This window comes from Sus scrofa, chromosome 14 (assembly GCF_054392235.1).
Source record: "Sus scrofa isolate SSC_HxYL_T2T_F1_AM1 chromosome 14, Sscrofa_HxYL_maternal_Yorkshire_Landrace_v2.0, whole genome shotgun sequence".
Taxonomy (NCBI): Eukaryota; Metazoa; Chordata; class Mammalia; order Artiodactyla; family Suidae; genus Sus; species Sus scrofa.
This window is the reverse complement of record NC_139396.1, coordinates 117,010,056-117,026,309: the sequence shown is the minus strand read 5'-3', so window position 1 is coordinate 117,026,309 and position 16,254 is coordinate 117,010,056. Positions and strand designations below refer to the sequence as shown.

At 33.0% G+C, this 16,254-nt stretch overlaps 1 protein-coding gene across 11 annotated transcripts in view; it reads right to left on the bottom strand.

Annotated features, from left to right (window-relative positions):
- Positions 1-16,254, bottom strand: part of PCDH15 (protocadherin related 15) — a 1,617,506-nt gene that overhangs the window by 1,547,279 nt on the left and 53,973 nt on the right. Inside the window, exon 3 of one of the 11 annotated variants that reach the window (XM_084996683.1) lies at positions 14,911-14,987. The exons of 9 other annotated variants lie outside the window; for them this stretch is intronic. The gene's annotated coding sequence lies outside the window, so the exon portion shown is untranslated. Of the gene's footprint in view, positions 1-14,910; positions 14,991-16,254 lie in introns of all 11 variants that reach the window. One more of the 11 variants, XM_084996682.1, reaches the window with a different exon arrangement.

The window sequence follows — 16,254 nt, the reverse complement described above, 5'->3', positions numbered from 1 at the left end:
TTTTAATGTTTAAGTTTTCAAACTATATCTCCAATAACTTGGGATGCATGTTTTTCATGTTTCATAGTAAAAGCAAACATGAATTGAGGACCATTTATGGCCCAAGCACTATAGTATATGTGTTCCAGATAATAACTTATTAAATTCTCACAATTCTATGAGAAAGGTAGTATCATTAGCTTCATTTTACAGAACAGGAAACTGAAGCATGGAGAGGTTAAATACTTGCCCAGAATTACGTAATTGTAGGTCTTGGATTCACACCCAGTCAGTCAAACTGCAGAGCTTATATTTTTAATTAAGCTTCTGAACAATGCATAAGTTAAAGTAAAAAGTGATCACTGACTGATATAGCTTAGATAGTAACTTAGTTTAATTTTTCAAATGCATGGCCAGTTTGTGAGCTGGGTACCTTACCTTTTATGAGTTCACTTTTAAAAAAATATATATTTTTAATTTAATTTAAAAAATTGCTATGGCTGCACCCATGGCATATGGAAGTTGCTTGTCAGGGATTGGACCCAATCCAGAGTCATGGACCTACACCACAGCTGCAGCAACACAATCCTTTAACATGCTGTGCCTGGCTGAGGGTCAAACTCATGCCCCCATAATGATCCAAGATGCTACAATTGCTGCAGAATCTTAACTCACTGCACCACAGCAGGAACTCATTTTTAAATTTTAGACAAATATTTGATGGATTGAATTTTGATGACTCTTAAAATATAATGAAGCGAACCCATCAAAAGCTTTAAGGAGAAAGCTGCAGAGTGAATAGATTGGCTTTCCTTCTTCATAAAAAAACAATGCCTCTCTCTTACCCATTCAGTAAAATGAGCTCGCAATGAAGCATATTGAGTAACAGAATGAAACAGGTGATAAAAGGAAAAATCCCAGGGTTGAGCTTCCAGTAGAGAATAACCAAGAGCTGGAAAAGTTTGCATCTTTCTAGTTCATAAAATCCACACAATCATGCTACATGATAAAATGTCATTTAGGCTTCAATTGACTGTGGGCTCTCAAAAGACACAGGCCCAGACTGAGAAAAAGGGATATGCAAGAGAAATAATTCTACACTTATTCAAAAAATTGAAGATACAGCTATAATAGTTTTCCAAGGAAATATGACAGAGTATTGATCAAAGGGCAGGCTTTCCTGGATCAACTTAATTTACTGTTTTATTTCCCATATCAGAATTTTAATGTTTCCCCCAATATTACTGAAATGAAATAGTATGCTATTTGAACTGAATAGTCTTCCTATTACACTTTATGACATGGCATCTCATGTTTAAACTGATGGAGAAGGAAAATGAATAAGTAAAATAAATAAGTAACAAGGTTTTACATCTAGAGAGGTACTTTTTCCTTCTAGTTTTATTGAGATACATTTGATATATAGCATTGTATAAGTTTAAGGTGTACAGCATAATGATTTGACTTACATCATGAAATGATTACCATCATAAGTTGAGTGAACATCCATCATTTCATATACATACAAAATAAAAGAAAAATATTTTCCCTTGGGAAGAGCACTTTTAGGATTTACTCTCTTAACAACTTTCATATATGACATAGAGCAGAGTTAATTATTATATTTAAGCTACTAAATATGATACCTGTGTAATCGCTACTCTTGTTATATGAAACTTGAATGAGTAAATTTTCTTGTTATCACATGGTAATACCTAACTCTCTGTATTAGATCAAAAAAGCATTCATTAGGGGAAATTACCTACTTATTCATTTCTTTTGTATGTCTGCATAGGGGCTTGCAGAGTATTGGGTGCCTGATAAATAGTTGTAAATTGATAAGCAGTGAAAAGTTTAGAAATAGGCAACTTTGTAACTAAAGGCTAAGAAGTATACATATTCATTACTTTGCTTTTGAATGCAATCTAAATGTAGAATATCATTTACACTAATAAACTTTCAAACATTCTTCATGGGAACCCCTGCTGTGGTAATCAAGAAAGGCAACATTTAGAAAAAAAATTAAAGATCTAGGTATACTGACTCTGGTGTAAACTTTATCCCTTGGGATTTCTTCTGTCATTTAATCTAATTGCACCCAGTAGTCTTATGATCATATTAAAACTTCTTCTAATGAAGAGAGGAAAGTAATCTACATCTTACTATTTCTCAAAAAATAGGAATGAAAAATAGATTAAGCCAAGTTAAACTATCACTAAGATATCTGAGCAAGGTAAAATTACCTTTTTCATTTAACACGCCCCCCGTCATTACATACATTTTGAATGGTTATAGCTTTCAGATTTTCACTTAACTTACATTTGTCTACATGAAAAAGAACATTAGATATATTAAAAAAAAATTTACCAACCATGGCTTTACTTTGAATCAGTGTTCTTTACATTTTCTAAATGTGCTAAAAAAACTATTAAGAGGTTTTTCAACAAAACAAGACTGAAATCAACTGCTATTTAAAGAAGAAAAATGACATCATTCATTTTTCATTCATTTTATTTATATATTTCTTATTGCCAAAAGGAGTACAAAGGGATTTAAAATGCTAGTACCAAGATCTAAGATCTGATTACAGTGACCTCTCTCAAAAGCTGGAGTTAAAAAAGTGATTTGTCCAAATCACAGGAAGAGGAAAATTTCCATCATAGGATACTAAGTATCCTAAATGGATCAATTTATTTTTACTAGGCTACAATAAATGAGTCACAAAAATACAATGCATTGAGCTGGAACAAGGGTATAAACCTTGTGAAGAGTTTCTAAAAAATTTTACGTTATCAATCTAGCAGTATTGAGAGATATGACAAAACTGTTAGGCCATTTAATGCTGAATGAAATATTGGATTTCTTTACAAATCAGATTTATATTAAATGTGTGATAGTGAAGAAGGTATAACAGTAAAGTGGCTAAGATTTATTTGAAACACTGAACTATTCACATTTTTAAGTGTCTTTCTTCCAAAATCATTTCCAATATTAAATCAAAATAAGGGCACAAAGATTATTAATTATTTTCTGAATTTAGAAAATTTACATTCTTTAAGTTTATTTTTTCCTTATGCTTAGGAAGATTTTCTCGGTAATAATAAATTTACTGCTCTGTTTTTTACAACTTATACTTCATCCTCACCACACAGAAAAGAAGTATATGTGATATCTACCTAGCAATAGACCTAAGTTATTATAAATTATAAGCCATAAGTAAGAATATCATTTATCATTTTATTAGCTCCATTACAAAAAAAATTTGCACTAGGGAAATATACATTCAGAATAACTTAAAATACAGGAGTTCCCGTTGTGGACATGGCAGGAGTTCCCATTGTGGCTCAGTGGGCTAAGAACCCTACACAGTGTCTTACGAGGCCAGCAGCTCTAATTCCTAGCCCAGAAACCTCCATGTGCCACAGGTGCAGCCGTAAAAAGAAAACATAAATATGTATATATATGGCATAAAAATTAGAGGCTTTGCTTGAAAATACAGAACATGGATAAAAAAGCAATCTGAGGTTGTTATCAGTGCCAAAGTCACTGTACAGAATGTTCACATAGCAGAATACTTTCTCTGACTGGACTTTTTGCAGACGATGGAGGAGAGACATAGAATTTTACCCATTTATATATTCATTCATTTATTTTTATTGATAGCATGAATTGAACATCCATATGATCCTAGAAATAGTACGTCACAAGGATGCAATGATATATCCTCTAAGAGTCAAATGGAAAGCAAAATTTGAAGGGCAAGAAATTTACTGGGAGAAAAGCACCAGGAAAAGATGAATGAGAAAGGACACAGAAGGCAGGGAAAATTTTCAGTGTATGATGTAGGTGTGATACCTGTGAAAGAAGAAATATAAAAGTAAGGAAACTGAAGAAAAGAAGAATCAGAAGGCAGTGAGGCTCTGAAAACAAAACCAAAACATCTCAGGACTGATAGACTCAGAACAAGACTGCCCAATAGAGGAACACTGCTCAGGCAGGAATGAGCTGGCTCTGGTACACACTGCCATGAGTCACTGGTAAGGCGAAGCCTAGGGAGAAAATGGCTTTGACATGGATGCTACAGTGGATCTCAGAGTTGCAGCAGCTGGAAGCTTTATATTAAATACACAGCTGGTTCTCCTTTGAAGGCATATGAGAAGCCACTCCATGATTACCACAGGTGTCAATAATACAATCTCTATTAAAAAGTTCACAGTATAATAAGAGCAGCAGAGAAATAATTAGATCATAAACTTAAGTCTAATAAGCAGTGTAGTGGAATGCTGTAGCAATATATGGAAGGAATGCCTAAACCAGATGAAAGATGGGTGGATATTTTTTAAAAGTCTTTGGCTAAGGTAAAGGAAAGGCTTTGACAATCAGTACCACTAGTATATATAAAGGGTAAGGGATATACAAGAGCAAGGTGAATTCTATGAATGGCACTTAGTTTTTCAATTCTGTATGACTGAATTAAAAAACATTAAAGATAAAACATGGACACAGATATATTTTTCTTCCTTCCACTGAGAGGGGGAATTTAATTTTCCTCCCTTTGAAGATGGGCTGGCTTTACTGAGTTTTTTGACCAATAGAATGCAAATGATAAAACATTCTGGAATATTTGAGGCTATGTCATTGCAGACACATTCAGTCCTGTTGAAATGTTCAGATACCTTATGAGTTATCTTGCTACCTAGATATCAGCATAAGTGAGGAAGTACAAGGTAACCATGTAAAGATGTAGCCCCAGTTGAATCATTCCAGCTATTCCCAGCTCTCTGAGGCATCTTAGTTGAGACTCCAGTCATCATGGGGCAGAAACATACTGTCCCTGCTAAACCCTCCCCAAATTCCTGACACACAAAAAATGTGAACCTAATGAAATTATTATGCCACAAAGTTTTGGGATGCTTTGTTACACAGTAGTAGATAGCTGAAACAGACCAGGTGGCAAGAAGAAAATGTCTGAAAGATCATTTAGGGCTCTAATGTTAATATCTTGTTTCAACCCAAAGTGTTTGAGTTATATTCTGAAAGCAATGGAGAACGGTAAAAGATGAACTTAAATATGACTGTGCCTGATAAATAAATTTGAAAGGTCACTGTATAGTTAACTTACAGATAATGAATTAGAAGAAGGCAAATTTTGAATGGGAAACAGCTCAGGAGGCTGCCTTATCTTTCATATCTGTTGTATGAAAGGCACTATGCTGGGTGCCAGGATGGAAAATATAAATCAATGATAAAATCTCTGCCATTAAAAACCTTATACCTTGGTAAGAGTACATACCAAATCTTCTCCGTGAGTACTTGCTACACAGTATGGGAAGTTTTAAGGGTCAGAGGAAGTGGATAAAAAGAGCTTTGGGGATTGAAAGGAAGTAGAGTATTAGTGAAGTCTTTGGAGAAGGTGGGATTTCTGTGTAGGGCTTGAAGAATGGGTGAGATAATGATGGCTGGGATTAGAGAAGCAGTAAAAAGAGAAGGAAGATTTGAGTAAAAGAAGGTAAAAAGTGTTACAATAAAAGCGGCCTTGGAAGAATAATGTTTAGGGTACCAAAAAAACTCCCATTACTTAAGCATATTTAACCTAATACATGGATCATAATGGATTGGAACCAGAGAAGCTAAAATATGAAAAAGTATTACACAAAATAACATTAGATGACATACATTTCAATCACCTCATTTTAAGTTTAATCCTAAATGAATGCAGTTACAATCTATCTTACTGAAGAACTGCCATATCTAATTAGGACAGAGCAAAAGGGGGTTTTTTGGTTTGTCTTTTGTTTTAGAACACATTCACATTACTCATATTACTGATTTTCAGTGCTTGAACTACCAACACATAATACCCTATTAAAATTGGCAATGCATATAATTCCATGCATTCCCAGATAGCAGGTAGTTTAAGTCAACTTTATCTATATCCTTTTAAATATACTTGGAAAAAACAAATATATATATGTAATTTTGGCTACAAGAAAATACATAAAATTAAAAATCAAATATTTTTAACATGAGGATAGGTCAACTAAATATCATCACATATTTTCTTTATAATTCCTGCAGTTTAGACTCTGTGTATTATGCACTTTAAAGAGTAATAGAAATTAGCCACCACCAACTTCATGAGAGAGAGGAAAAGAGAATGAGAAAAAGAATGATTGCATGAATCAGCATAAATCTTTTCATCTAACATATTCTCCCAACCATAGTATCATATTTCTAGCTTCTATCCATCTGATTTTAGTGTTATAAAAATGATGTGTAGTACAACTTTCATTTCTCATTCAAGGATATGCTAGTGATACATTAATAAAAAGCTTGAAGGATTTTTTTCTATTCATGTCACCCACAATTATGATTTGTCCCTGGGGAAACAAGAAATGTGTAGTTTACACTGACAAGGGTCCATCATCTGGGGGGTGCAAGTCAGAATATGTGTTCGGTACTGTCTGCATATCCTTGCACATAAACGTCTTAATTTGGAACACTGGATGCAAATATTGATTATATTGCCACATGTCTAAATTTAAATATGTTAATTTTACACAGACCTGCTATTACTTAACATTTTTAAAGACAAAATATTTGTCCCTTCTAAAACAGCACAAAAATTTTTAATTGTCACACTAATTCTCTTCTCGGTAACAGAATATACATCTACTGTAATGTACACTTATTTCAAAGGAAAAAAAACCTAAAAAATGCTTTTCATAATTACAAGGAAATATTTACGATCTTTATAACTTTATCTTCTTTTGTTTTAGTTTTCAATGATTACCTCTCCTAAGACATACACCTTGATGTTCAATTTGTAAACATAATAAAAAATGACAGTTGATCTTCCTTCCAATATTTGAGACAAAAGATTTTATAATGAATCCTGTGTTCCCTAGAGGCTGGGATACATTATCAAGCATTGACTCATTTTTAGGCAAGAAAAATCCTCACACAAATCTCATTTCTGAAAGAGACAGGTACAAAATGATACCTGTTTAATATTTGAGACACAACAGTTCACAACCCACCATTGACTGTTAATATGCACAGCATAACAGTAACTTTAGTGTAATTATACCTGCAAAATATCAAAATTCCTCTTTTTGTGTTTCCTAGTCACTATGAAAATGGAAGCTATAATAAGTTTTTATGACGATAGAATTAACCACAGGATATTTATTTTGTAAGAAGGAATTGCATTACATTACCAAATTCAATGAGGCTGGACATTTCTTATATTTCAATGATTATTGATAAGAGCACCTTTATGATTACTTAATTAGTTTACAATTATATGTATTCTACATGAAGATATGCTTTTAGGAAAGGCTGCATAGGCTCCATTGTAATATTATATAAGAGCTAACATGTATAAATAAGCTTTAAGTCTAATAATAAGAGATCTATTCTATAAATACTAATTTTATCATTTGAGGGGAAACTATGTAGATTTTAAAATCAGCTTATAAAAGAATGTTTAGTAAATGTTCCCAGAACAGGTTGGCAATATTGAAAGTGAGAAAATCATATTAAAAAACAGTGTAACCTCAATCTGTGGAGAAAATAAAAGGGTATATAAATAAATAATAGAAATATTCCAATATAACTGTAGTAATTTCAAGAGTATTATTGTGACTAATTTTAATCAGTATTTTTAATTTTCAACTTTTCTAATCTTTTCTAATGGCATGTACTTATTGATAAAGAGGGATAATGCTATTTTAAAAGGCATTCTGAATTTGAGTTAAACCTGTCCTTTAAATGTAAAAATATTGAAGTAATAAAGTCAATTTTCCTTTACTTATCTAAATGTATAATTTAGCACCCTTTTGTCCTAATTTCTTCCTCTAGTATCTACATGGCTATCCGTATTTTAATAACATTAGATCTAAAGCCCTCATTAAGGAGTCAGGTGAAAAAATAAAAAGAGGAGTTCCCATTGTGGCTCAAAGGAAACAAATCTGACTATTATCCATGAGGATGTAGGTTCAATCCCTGGCCTCACTCAATGGGTTAAGGATCCGGTGTTGCTGTGAGCTGCAGTGTAGGTCACAAACACGGCTCGTATCTGACATTACAGTGGCTGTGGCATAGGCCAGCAGCTACAGCTCCAATTCGACCCCTAGCCTGGGAATTTCCATATGCCAAGGGTGCAGCCCTAAAAAGACAATAAATAAATAAATAAATAAAATCAAAAGTAGTTACACAAATGTATAAACAGAATTTCATAGCAATTTTTTTTAAAAAATATACTTATTATGTATACTTGATAATCAGAAAACATTCAAAGTATCCACCAATTCTTTCTTAATTTATTAGAGAAGATTTGCTAAATTTTAGTCCTAAGATTTTTGTAAGAATAATGTTTACATTTCCTTTATTATTATAACCTATTTCCAGATTTTTAAAAATGGAAACTTAAAGATCTAAAAGTACTGCCAAGATTTGTGCAATAATAAAATGTTTTATGCTCTTATGGTTAAAAATAAAGCCATGTTATTAAGTGCAAGCTGTGCTATGCAGGGTAAAAGAAAAGCTGTATTATAAATATGAATACTTACTATAATTGTGAGCTTAATTTCTATCTCAGGGCTTTTAATCAAAGGCTAGGGAATCTTTCAAATATAAGCAGTAACTAGTACTTCATAATTTTAGAAAGGCATTTAGTATGATTGTTGCAATCAACAGTTTTTTGGTATAAAAAAAAGTTTTTTTAATGGGTTCTTTGAAAACCAGTCAGTGAATTTCAATTTCATACATTTTCTGAAAATATTAATGAATTCATATTATTCATAAGCTATACAATGTAATGAGCTCTTTTTTTTATTTTTCATTTTTGGTCTTTTTTAGGGCCACAGCCGCAGCACATGGAGGTTCCCCTGCTAGGCGTCCAGTCGGAGCTGTGGCGGCTGGCCTATGCCAGAGTCAGAGCCAGTCGGGATGCAAGCCGCGTCTGTGACCTACACCACAGCTCATGGCAACGCTGGATCCTTTAACTCACGGAGTGAGGCCTGGGATGGAACCTATGTTCTCATGGATACTAGTGGGGCTTGCTAACCGCTGAGTCATGACGGAATTCCATAATGAGTTGCTTTAAACTACATAACAAAAGAGGAAAAATAACCATATATTTTACCCATATAATGGTGTTTTCTATTTTCTTAAAGTCTAGATATCATTGAACAATATCTATGTCCTTAGGAATCATTTAAATTTAAATTCATCCATCAATGTAATCTTGTGACGAATTACAATCACTTCACCTTTTAATTAAAATAAATCAATTAAACAGAAATGATCGTTTTAAAAGGATAAATATAGGAGGTACATTATTTTTATTTATACACAATGCATATGAAAGTTATAAAGATTTGAATTACATGAAGACCTCCCCCAAATTCCCTTAAATTGTCTCATAAATAAAATAGAGATGATCTTTAATCACCATATAATGTATGGATTAGACTCTTGGCCTAGCTTTGTTTATTCTTATTTACCACTAGGGTGATAATAAAACATTAAATTCAAACTCACAGTAATTTGTGTGGGTCACCCTGGGTATTTTATCTTAGAATTACACCCAACACAGATGAGGAATTTCATAAATAATTGTTGAATTATTGAATAAATGTAACCCCTAAATTCTTATAAAGCAAAAAATGTACATATAGTCCAATTGTTTATTTATTTATTTATTTGTCTTTTTGCTATTTCTTGGGCCGCTCCCGCGGCATATGGAGGTTCCCAGGCTAGGGGTTGAATCGGAGCGGTAGCCACCGGCCTACGCCAGAGCCACAGCAGCGTGGAATCTGAGCCGCGGCAACGCCGGATCGTCAACCCACTGAGCAAGGGCAGGGACCCAACCCACAACCTCATGGTTCCTAGTCGGATTTGTTAACCACTGTGCCACGACGGGAACTCCAAGGCCAATAATTTAAATAAATCATTATGACTCACTGAAAGCTTGGAAGTAGTTTGCTATTATTGTGGAAAATCTTTTTTAAACATCCTTTCTAAAAAATATTTTAACATAAATATATTAAAATTTTATTTTTTAATGAACATTGATTTTCATTTTAGCATGTTTCCTTACAACTTTTTTCCCCTGGGTGGAATATAGCCCTAGGCTCTAATCTATATCAAACTGGTCTCTGCACCTGTTGACTTCCTGGGCTTGGATTTGGGGCCTGTCAATTATTAGTTGTGAGAACATAGTGACACAACTCCCTCTAAAAAAGTTAAACTTTTATCTACATCATAGGACTATTACAAGATTAAATTAAACTCATGCAATGAGTATGTAGTTGAATTATCTGTTACAAAATAAGTTTTCAATGCATGTCATAGTTACACTGATGATGATGATGACGATTTTGATAGCTATATCTCTTTAAAGAAACTGATCACAGAACATACTGTAAAATAGAGCGAATTTGGAAAAGTTAAACATGTGTTTTTAGATTTGCCTGTGAAAAGCCGAAACCAAATTTAATATCTAGCTCATACAAAGTACTGTCTAAAATCTTTTGGGGATCAGAAAGAAATAAGAGGATTCAATGCAGGAAAATGCATGTTTATTTACATACAAAAAGAGGTACAAAACTTGTGCTAGTTCCCACTACCTCAGTACAACCCACAGAACTTTCTCAACTCTAGATTCAAAACCAGATCTAGTAAATACGCAGCAATTTTCAGCAAGACTGGGGTATATTCTCCAGTGTCGACTCTACATTAATAAGCTGTGGATTTCTTTCATCTCTGTTTCTCAGTCTTTAAATTGGGCATAATTATATTTTTCCTGGTTTGTATAAGTATGAAAGAATACATGATAGGACTTGTAAGATTACTCTAGGAAGATTTCGAAGGTTTGTTTTTTTTCCTGTTCATTAATAACTTTGGGGGGGAACAGTTTTAGATTTACAGAAAAATTGAGTGGATAGTATGGAGTTCTCACATACCCTCGTGAACAGTTTCCCCATTACTAATATCTTACCTTGGTATGGTATATTTGTTATGATTAATGAACAAATATTGACTCATTATTATTAACTAAAGACCATAGGTAATTCAATTTCCCTTAGTTTTTTACCTAATATCCCTTTTCTGTTTAAGATCCCATCTAGAATCCCACACAACATTTAGTTGTTTGGACCTTTTAAGCTCTTCTTGGTTATGGCATTTCTTAGACTTTCCTTGTTTCTTTTTTGTTTGTTTGTTTGTTTTTTGGGTTTTTTTTTTTTTTTTTTTTAACTTGATAGATCTAATAAGTACTGGTTGGGTATATTGTACGATATTCTTCAAGTAAACTGTATCTGATTTTTTTTTATGTTAAGTCTGGAGTTATGGGTTTGGGGGTCTAGAGAGGTTTTTTTTTTCATTCTTTCCTCAATACAAGATGTTGAATTACTCCTTTTCTGCTATTTTAAAGAATCAGTATTTCCAATATTGATAAACTAGTTTTCTACTTTTAATATAAGATTTAAAAATTACATATGAACACTATCTTATGGAGATATTAGATATTTATAAACTGAATTGAAATTAATACTAATAATTACTAAATTTAAGAACTTACTATTTGCTAAGTTTTTCTAATGTATTTAATCCTCACAGTGACCAAAACAGATATATCAATTTATCCCTATTTTTAGAAAGATGTGAATGGGTCCTTCAATTAAGTAATTTGCCTTTGGTTGCACAGCTCATAATCAATAGAACTGAGACATAAACTTGTTTACTTCTGTTTTCAAGCGCTACACTTCGCGGAACTTGAAATATCAACAAATTTTTCTTTTTTATTTCAATTTTTTTCTGCTTCTTCAATATTTAAAACTGATTCAATCCTAAATTTAGTAATGGACAATAGTTATAGGGCATAATGTCTCCCCCTAAAGAGGTATTTTATTTCTCCCTAGAGAATACCTGCTCTCAATCTTTGACATAAAGGAAGAGGAGCAAGTGATTGAAGATCATTTATTTGACATGGACTATATTTGAAATTAAATATTAAGGAGACACGGAAATATCGCAGTAGAAGATATCCTACTTTCGAGTTTCTGCAAACTTTGAATGACAGATAGGAAGTAGTGAGAGTATTGATGATTTTTTTTTTCCATTTGGATGATTTCAAAGAATGTAGTCTAAAATACTGCATCTATGGGGAAGGTGTAAAATAAAGAATACCAGAGTATCCACTATAGAGTTGAAGAAAAAATATTAATTTTTAAAAAGTGATTGCATAGTTCTATAGCTCTCCACAGTTGAATTACTTTCCTTCCCCATACTTCACCATCCCTCACCTAAAGTATCACCTCCTTTACTCTAAGTTATCAAATACCTTTCTTAATAATTTTGCTTTAAACTTATGTATCTTAAACAGTTATTTTTGCATATTTAACTTCTATATAACTTTAAGCTTTTTAAAATACACTAACACATCTTGAGCTCTTTCCCTCTCCCTCTGTTTATATATGTATGCAGTTCTGGTTCACAAATTTTCATTTGTTTTTATGATTTTATCACAATATATTTATTGTCTTACTGGTGAACATTTAGGCTTTTCCAAATTTTTGTTATTAAGACAACTTCAAATGAAAAGTATTACATGTCACATTTTTTCCATGGGAGAAAGTAACTCTTGCTCCAAGGATTTACACTGAAGAATGGAATTGCTGAGATATCTATTGCACCAAATATTTGCATATCTTTGACTCTACTAAAAATTGTAAAACTACCTTCAAAAATGCTTATGCTGATACACATCACCAAAAGCACTGGAAATTATTGTCAATTTCTAATGTTCTAAATGCTTCCTCGAACTTAGAAATGAGAGACCTTCTTTTTTTATAAACTGTATTTTAAAGTGATTTACATTGCCATGTTATTGATAACTAATAAAGTTGAGTATATAATAATTTTCTATTGATCATGTGTATTTCCTCTTTATTAAGCTATCTTTTTCCATTTTTTGGCCATTTGTCAGAAGAGAGGTTTCTATATTTTATTAATTCTTAGGAGTTCTGTCTATATTCTGGACCCTAAATCTCTGCTGTATACATTCTGAGCAAATTCTTTTTTTTTTTTCCTTTTTATGGCCACACCCATGGCATATGGAAATTCCCGGGCCAGGGGTGGAATTGAAGACACAGCTGGGACCTATACCACAATCATTGCAATGCCAGATTCTTAACACACTGAGCAAGACCAGGGATCAAACCCTTATCTTCACGAGGCAACACTGGACTTTTAATCCACTGAGCCACAACGGGAACTCTCGTGCTAAATCTTGAACATTCCATTGTACAATATTTTTATTTTTATATTGGTTTTAATATAGTCAAATTCATTCACATTTTATAGTTAATAATTTCAACCTCTAATATTTTGTCCTAGAATACATATCTAACTATGATATGTTTTTATACATCTTGGATTTGATTTGCTAAACTGTCAGTTTGCTGAATCGATATCCATAAGTATACACCTGTGATTTTCCATTATCGTATTTTCTTAATATATTAAGACTAGGTAGACTTGCAAAATAAGTTTAAAAGTATTTACTAATTTTTATATTTTTGGAAAGTTTTCTGATATTAGATCACATGATCAGAACTGCCCATTAAACTGGGTTTGGTCAACATTAACAAGTCAAGATCAGACTGTCCAAGTAGGAATCCATTATAAGATGGAAGTAGTGCATTTGAGATCAGACAGAAATAGCCAAGGGAAACAAATATACATGAGAGGACAGTATCATCCTTTACAATCACACTATGGTTTTTCCCTCAGCTCAAAATGATGTCCTCATTGGGTTATCTTTTGATGAATTAATGGAAAAGGGAAAGGCTAACCTTGCATAGTAGATAGGTTTGTTCAGTATGGGTTGCAAACTAATAAAGGACTCCTGATGCACCAAAGCCATAAGAGGAGTGGGCCTGAAGGACAGAAGTTAGGAACATTTAACCAATGAATACTACTTCATCCACTTTGCAAATAAATGGACAAGGATAAGAATATATATTGACTTATGAAAGTCACGATGAGCTTCAATGACTTCAGCAACCTGGACCAAGAAAGTTTAGAAGATTGGACATAAGGAGACCTAGGGAAGAGATACTTTGATGGACTTAGAGCGGTGATCACAAAGTATGAAGGTCACTGAAACTTATGTTAATGCTAGCTAGACAGTTTTTACCCTGGAAAAGGTACTAAACAACCAAGTAGATGGAGTAACTAAGCTTCTTTTGCCTTTTGCCAGACCTGTCATTGGATAACCTAGTGCTAGTATAATAGATACATGGACAAAATAATCATGGTGTCAGGGATGGAGGCTAAACATGAATCCGACAAAATGAGCTTCCATTTACCAAGGCTAATCTATCTATAGCTACTGCTTATTGTCTGTAGTGACAGACACAGAGACCAATGCTGACTGATCTGGCACCAACTGTAAAAGAGCCAATAATTTCCTGGGAACAAGTTGATGATATTAGGTTCATTCCACTTTTGAATAATAAGTGAGTGATTCATATTCATTGGAATTGACTCATATTGATAGGTCTGTATTTGCCTTTGTTATCTGCAGGAACGCAAATACAGCTTCTATCCAAGGCCAACAGTGTTTGATATAGTGAAACAGAATCCTGCATAATATTTCATTGAACCAAGAAACACACTTTATGTTGAATCTCTATTTTACACAAAACAATTCCCAAGGAAAATTTTCTAAACAATTGTAGAATTTTTTAGTCAAAGTAACATAGAATGTTTCATATTAGTTTTCATCAATAAAATAAATTCTTTATAATCTTTGTGCATTTTTTAGTTTAAACACACACGCACACGCAAAAATCCACTATGTATAACATTATTTAGAATTCAGTCATAAATTTGTTTCAAACTTGGAAAGATTATACTAACCCAATAATGAGTCAGGAATTTCTACTTTCAGAATCTCTTCTTCACAGATTCTTAGAATATTTGTCTTTTCATTTTACCTGCTTGAACAGAAAAAGTATTTTAATATGTCTTGTCAAGTATTTATTACCTTTGCTATTGTTGTTTAATGTTTTAATTGAAGTATAATACACATTCAAAAATGAAAAAATAGAGATATAGAGAAAAAAATGTGACAGACTAAATGCATTCATCTAACTCACAAAGGTAAAGAATTAAAATGTTAAGAAGTCCCATTGTGGCTCAGTGGTAATGAACCTGACTAGGAATGCTAGCAATGAATCCATGAGGATGTGGGTTTGGTCCCTGGCCTTGCTCAGTGTGTTAAGGATCCTTTATTGCTGTGGCTGTAGTGTAGGCCAGCAACTACCTATTGCTCTGATCTGACCCCTAGCCCAGGAACTTCCATATGCAGCATGTTTGGCCCTAAAAGGCAAAAAAGAAAAAAAAAGAAAATGTTAACAATTTTCCAGAAGTTTCCTTTATTCCACTTCCCAAGGCCTACTCCCTACCTAAATTCTAAGGCCATAGATTTATTCTAAGTTTTCAAGTGTAGGAATCACATTTTCTTCATTATGACCTTCCACCTCCACCCCACAAGCTACACAGTACATTGTAGGGCACATCTGAGATATTCAAGACAGACAAATACAGTAGTTCTGTACAGAATTGAATTTATACCAATACAGCTAATGTGCCTATAATTATTCCACGTTAACATTAAATATTTTCCTATTGTTATTCAGGCTTCACAATGAAAATCTATTTTAACTTTTGAATTACAGTTATATAAAGTACAAAGTAGCAGAATTTTAAAGAAGATGTAAAAACTAAACTATTTTCAATAGTAAAATCATACATGGCCCTTATGAATGAAATGTTCTATAAGGCTAGATACATGATACTATTATTTCATATATGAGAAATAAATAAAAGTGTGTGTTCTGGGAAATAATATCAGAATTTATTTACTTTATCACAGGCAAAGGTAATTGCTTGGTTTTATTTTACTAGTTTTAAAATAAACTACTGACATTAAATTTTCCACAGAAAAGAAAATCATGGACTTGGAGAATAGACCCGTGGTTGCCAAGGGGGAGGAGGAGGGAGTGGGATGGATTGGGAGATTGGGGTTAATAGATGCAGACTATTGCTTTTGGAATGGATTAGCAATGAGATCCTGCTGTGTAGTACTGGAAACTCTGTCTAGTCACATATGATGGAGCCTGATAATGTGAGAAAAAACAATGTATACATGTATGTGTAACTGGGTCATCATTCTATACAGTAGAAAATTGACAGAACACT